At 39.0% G+C, this 6,524-nt stretch overlaps 1 pseudogene; it reads left to right on the forward strand.

Moving 5' to 3' along the window:
• LOC100522391 lies at nucleotides 1,698-4,933 on the forward strand (annotated as a pseudogene).

Genomic DNA, 6,524 nt, shown 5'->3' on the forward strand with positions numbered 1-6,524 from the left:
TCACCAACGAAATTATCTACTTGACCTGATTTGCTGTCAAAATTTACAGCCTGTGTTGCTTTGCTAATTCTGATGTCTATCATTTTCTAATTTCCCATTGGAAACATTCATGTCTTCTTCTCTCTGCATGTCTTCTGTTAAAATATTTCCAAAGAACTGCAGCAGCCCATATGGAAAATACTGAACCTGGCTGGGTAGTGTTCAGATAACAAACCTTGCTAGGAGATCCAAATATTAACAACACTAGACAGAATCACATGTTGAAATTGCTGATTTAAGGATTTATTTTCCTTCTAAAATTTTTTATTTCTTGGAATCCCACTCACAGGATTTATATGAAGTATACCATGTGTATAAATTTATCACTATTGATTTTGTTTGCAAGAATGACATATTGTTAGCAGCAGACAGAACCACCAACACACACTTAGCACATGGCAAGAGCTACAAGCAAGGCTATCTGTTAGATGGTGAATGCCTCTCCTCCAAGTTCCTGTCCTGGTTCCTAAAAATACTGACCTTAGCCTTTTGTTTCTCATACCAGGGCTTCCTGCCTTTGATGCCAGTGGTGCCCCTTGAAACTGTAACATCTCTGTGTTGACTGCTAAGCCTTAATTATCACAGATTTTACAATGCTTTTTCCATTTTCCCAATTTCTTGACTGATTTTCCTCAGGATTTGCAAAAACATAAAGAAATTTCACAATCTGTAATAATCGGGAATTCCTGCATGGAGACACTAAATCCAACAGCTGTAGTGGGTTAGGCAATAGGGCTAGATTTGAGCATTCTTTTGGAGGTAGAACATTTAGCATCTGCAATGATATGGGAAGAATGAGGGAGAGACTGTTCTAGAATAATAATTTATTTCTGTACAGACAGGGCAGTCTATCCTAGGCAATGCTCAAGAGAAATCTGATTAATTAATGTTCTCATTATATATTTCTGTGTAACTAATCATCCTAAAAGTTAGTAGCTCTCATTAGGGAAATGCAAATCAAAACCACAGTGAGATACCACTTCACATCCATTAGTGGCGATCCTAAAAACAGATAAACAAAAATGGAAAACAGCAAATGTTGGCAAGGATGTGAAGAAATTGGAATACTTGTGCATTGTTTATGGAAATGTAAAATAATGCAGTCACTGAGGATAACAGTATGGCAGTTCCTTGAAAAACTAAGCATTGGATTAGCCTATGATCCAGAGAGTCCACTATAAGATTTAAATTAGGGACGTGACCAGATATTTGTACACCATTTTTCATAGCAGTATTGTGCATAATAGCCAAAAGGTGGAAACAACATACATGTCCCCTGACAGATGAATGGGTGAACAGAATGTATATGTGTATATATACATATGTGTATATATACATTTGTGTATATATATATATATACACAATTGAATATTATTAAATCTTTTAAAAAATGTTTGTTTATTGGAGTATATTCAGTCTTAAAAGTAAAATTCTGACAACATGGATGAACTTTGAGGACATTATGCCAAGTGAAACTAGCTTGTCACAAAAGGACAAAAGTTGTATAATTCCATTTATATGAAATACCTAGAGTTGTCAAATTCATAGAGACAGGAAGTTAGTATGATAGATGCCACGTGCTGGGGGAGTTACTCTCCTAATTGGATTAGGGCTCATGGGTACAAAGCTTCAAATGGGAAGATAAAAAAGTTCTGGAGATGGATGGTGAGTGATGGTTGCAGAAAACTGAATATACTTAATGCCACAGAATTGTAGGCTTAAAAATGGTTAAAAATGTATTCCCACCAGCAGTGTTTTAGAACATGAACATAATTATGAGTAGGCCTAGAGTAGAAAATCAGTTTATTTGTAAAGTCAGAGAAACCTCTTGCAATTGAGAGATGTTTTGTTTATTTTACCACCCTCTCACACACAAAAAGAAATAGATTCAAACTGTTGTTCTTGATCCGGGTCAGGACCTAGCAATGAGCCGTACCTTGTGGCCTCCATCAGTCCCTGGTGATGAAGAGGGGTTTAGAGCTATGGCTTCTGTTCCCAGTGTGGCTTTCCTCTGGAGGGGAACGTCTGTCCCCGGCTGGCCATGCAAGCTGGGAAAGCCACTTCCCAGTCTAGAACAAGGGGAGTGGACCAGACAGCCTCCCAAGTCCCTCTGGGCTCATCTTGTGCCTTTCCAAGGAACAGCCCGTTGTGAGGTGGTAGAGAGGGCAGGCTCTAGACTCACCTGGATTCAAACCAGCTGGGTGACCTTGGCAGCATTAGTTAACCACTCCACCTCAGTGGTTTTACCTTTAATAATAGAATGATATTTCCTGTTGTGGCTCAGCAGTGATGAACCCAACTAGTACCCATGAGGATGTGGGTTCAATCCTTGGCCTCCCTCAGTGGGTTAAGGATCTGGCATTACCATGAGCTGTGGTGTAGGTCACAGATGCGGCTCAGATCTGGCATTGCTATGGCTGTAGGGTGGGCTGGCAGCTGCAGATCCAATTTGACCCCTAGCCTGGGAACTTCCATATGCTGCAGGTGCAGCCCTTAATAATAATAGGATGGTTGTGAAGTTTAAATGACATGTGTACATATAATGCTTAACAGTATCTACAACATAATAATTGCTTAAGAAGTATAATTATTAATACTTAAAAAAACTGCATGGCTCAAAACAATAGCAATCATATTATTGTTTCTCAAAGTAAAGGAGGTTGACAGGGCTCAGCAGGGCATGTGAGTGGGGTTGCACTCACATGTAGCTGGGGCTGGAATCACTTTGAAGCCTTCCTCACTCACATGGATAGTGGTTGATGCCAGCTGTCTGCTGGGACCTTAGCTGGAGCTGTTGTCTGGAAGACATGAGGCAGAGGATTTTTGTGCATGAGGCTAGGGCTTTCTCAGAGCCCTAGGTTGATTTTAAAAGAAAACTTGGAAGCATATGGCATTTTTATGGCCTAGTCTTGGTCACCTCTGCCATACCCTAGAGGTCCAGGCTGTCATAGCGCAAGAAAAGTATGTGAGATATACTATGCTGGCCACTTAACAAAATTTGCTAGTAATTCCTTTGTCCTCCTATGTGTCCTTTGATTTAGTCCCCTTGTCCATGAAGTGCTTGAAGAAGGCAGAGAATAAGGGAGTTTCCCAGATGACATATTTTCCCAAGTATGACATTGGCAGCTATTCCTATTTCGTATGTATATCAGGGTGCCTGTAATTTATTTAAACAGTTATAGATGGTAGTGATGAGGAGCTATGAGTAAAACACAGCAAATAGAAAAAGTAACTTAGAATTTCTTCAGCTGGAGCAAACAAAATACCTTAGACACATCCATATGCTGAGACCAAAGAGCTGCCACAAATTTCTTTCCCCAAACCATCACAAAAAGCTCTTTCATCCACCATTTATACCTATGATCAACATATTGAAGTGGACATCTTTCCTTCCCCCTTCATCTTTATAGATATTCTGTAGATCTCCAGACTGTTCATATTGTGCTCTTGCCTGGCTGATGACATTTTCTAGATCATCATCTTTAAAGGATTACAGAAACATGATTTTACCTTCTCTTTTAATTTAGCTCAGCATTAAAATATTTTTTATCATTGATCTGAGCAGTTTTCCTAGCACTGGTCACAAGATGCACAGACTGAGAAAATAAAATCACGCCTTTCGAAAGAAGGCGAGCCAAGTGTTGCCGCCTTCTTAAAAGAAGTACATCACCCACAAGCCTGATGATATGGCAGATCCACAGCTTGAGTTGGCTCTGAGAAAATGCCTTAAAAGATTCTTTCTAATAGTGTATTTTGACCTTGTTAAGCAAGACTACTAAGTCACAGTGGTAGCTAGACACATCAAGATGCTAGCTAATGTGCATGTTTTCCTTTGGTGTCATTAAGAAGTATACTTATCAGTGGCACTCAATAATAGAATCTTTTCAGGTCAGGATGAACTTGAACTTGAGCTATTGTTGGAAAAACTGGCAAGACTGTTTGATTTTTTTAGTCAAGTAAGACACTGAGGGACCTCCTATAAGTTAGAAGATGCAGAACCATAGGAATATTTACTTGCAAGAAGGAGAGGTCCAAAGAAATAGACCCTCCTTACTGATGGAAGAGAACATTACAGTGAGAATCATGCTGCAGATCCTTTTAAAATTTGGTACAAATTATTTTTTTAGTCACACAGTTAATAAATAAATACATTCTTTAAAAAAACAATACAGGCCATTTCGTGGATGAGGGATTAGTAAGCGCATCTGTGGGAGCCAGGCGGGAGGGAAGTGGGAAGACCCAGCCAAAGGTGTGTGGATTTGAACCTTCACATTTCCAACCTAAGACCTTGAAAAGCTTCATGACTCCTGTCCTTTGGACTGTAAAGGTTATGTAGGTAATCTTGGAAACAGTGGTAACATGATTGAATTGGAATGAGCTTTTGGCTATTATGGACCACTCCAAAGTGTGTGAGTTGCTAGAAACCCTCCTGGCTTTGCTTTTGTTGAATCTGAAGATTCCCAAAATGCAGCTGATGCCATCTGAGGGCTAAATGGAAGAACACTGTGTAGCTGCCAAGTAAGAGTAGAACTGTCTGATGGTGAAAAGAAAAGTAGAAATCGTGGCACACCTCCTTTTTGAGGTTGTCGCCCTCGAGATAATCATCGGAGATGGCGTCTTCCACTTCGCCACAGATCTCTGAGACAGAGAAGCTTCTCTGGCAGCTGGATCAGGTCCCTTTCTAGAGACAGGAGAGAGATCACTTTCTCAGAGGAGAAATCACAAGCCATCTTGATATTTCTCTAGGTCTCATAGCCGATCTAGGTCAAGTGAAAGGAAATAGAAAACAGCGTTCTTGTTGTGGCTCCGTAGTAATGAACTCGGCTCGTATCAATGAGGATTTGGGTTGGATCCCTGGCCTAAGTCAGTGGGTTGAGGATCTGAAGTTGCCGTGGGCTGTGGTGTGTGTAGCATCCCATGTTGCTGTGGTTGTGACTGTGGTACAAGCTGGCAGCTGAAGCTCTGATTCGACCCATAGCCTGAGAACATCCGTATGCCCAATGTAAAAAAAACAAAAAAGAGAAATAGAAAACCAGTTTGCAAGAAGAGTGGTATACAGGAAATAACTTCATTTGACAGGACTCTGTGCAGAAAATTCAAGTTTTATTTGAGACTTCATAAGCTTGGTGCATTTTTAAGATATTTTAGCTGTTCATATTTGTTTGTCTCTTGGAACAATGACACAAAAAGATGTGATTTTTCCGTGGTTTTAAATGGATAGCATGAGGCATGTAATACCAGGAATTGTTACTTTATAATGTTCCCTTAAGCAAAATTGAATTTGCTTTGATTTTTAGTCTTGTATAGACTGATAGTAAACCTTTAGCTACTGCCCAGCTAAAATGTGATGTTCAATATTATAGAAACAAAACTGACAAAAATGTAAAAGACTTTCCATAGCTGGGATATGGTATGCAGTTGTAGTCGAGCAAGCAGTCTTTAAAAGCTGCTGTGAACACAAACCAGCAATAAAAGTTAAAGTGGCACCATTAAACTAGATTAGAATTTTTAAAATCCCACTAGTCTTCATAGTGGACAAGAGGTTGTCCAGTTGGTATAGAATCTAAGGAGGTTCAGGAAAGTTTACTTTTGCTTTAAGTCATAAGTTTTTTCTTGATTGTTGTATATGAATACATAGCTCTTGGTAACATTCTTTATTTGAAAACTTGAGACTAGTCAAGGTACTGATGTCTTGCCCAGTTTAGGGGTACATTGTAGAGCTGAACTTTGAGTTACCATGCAAGGTTTTTTTTTTATGCTGTCATTTGTAATGTGTTTTGTGAGAATCCTTGGGATTAAAGTTTTGGTTACAAAAATAAATAAAAAATTTTTAAAGTATATAGAAATCCCTTTCCTAATTCTTTTCCCAAGACCTCTCCCCACCCCAGAGGTCACTAATTACTGTTATTTCTAAACATTTACTTGATAATATATGTACCTGAAGTATATGTTTGCTTTATTTTGTTGTACACAAGTGGAACCATTTTGTTTGTACTATCTTGCAACCTTCCAATTTACACTTTACAATGTGTCATAGAAATTGGTCCACTGCAACACTTTGGCAGTGCTTTAGAATTCCAAAACACGAGCCATGGCTTACGTTGGCCTTTACTGATTGACATTTCCAGTAAGCATCATTGGTCATGCTTTTTGGCCACGGGTGTGAGAATTTCTCTAGGATGGATATCTACAAGTTGAATTACTGCCATAAAGCTGTATGTATTTTTAATTTTAATTAATATTGCCAAATTACCTTCCAAAAACTGTGACCAATTTACACCTCCAACCTACAGTTTATGAATTGTATCTGTTCTCTGTACCCTTGCCAACAGCCTTGGCATATTTCATTGCATTTCTCTAAGTATCAGTGAGGTTGGTTTTTTTCTCCCTCTCTTATTTGCCATTTGTCTTTTCTTTTCAGTTAATTGCTTCTTCCTATTTTTTGTCTGTTTCCTACCTGGGTGGCTTGACTCTTCTTTTTTTCT

The sequence above is a fragment of the Sus scrofa genome, chromosome 9 (assembly GCF_000003025.6).
Source record: "Sus scrofa isolate TJ Tabasco breed Duroc chromosome 9, Sscrofa11.1, whole genome shotgun sequence".
NCBI classification, from domain to species: Eukaryota; Metazoa; Chordata; class Mammalia; order Artiodactyla; family Suidae; genus Sus; species Sus scrofa.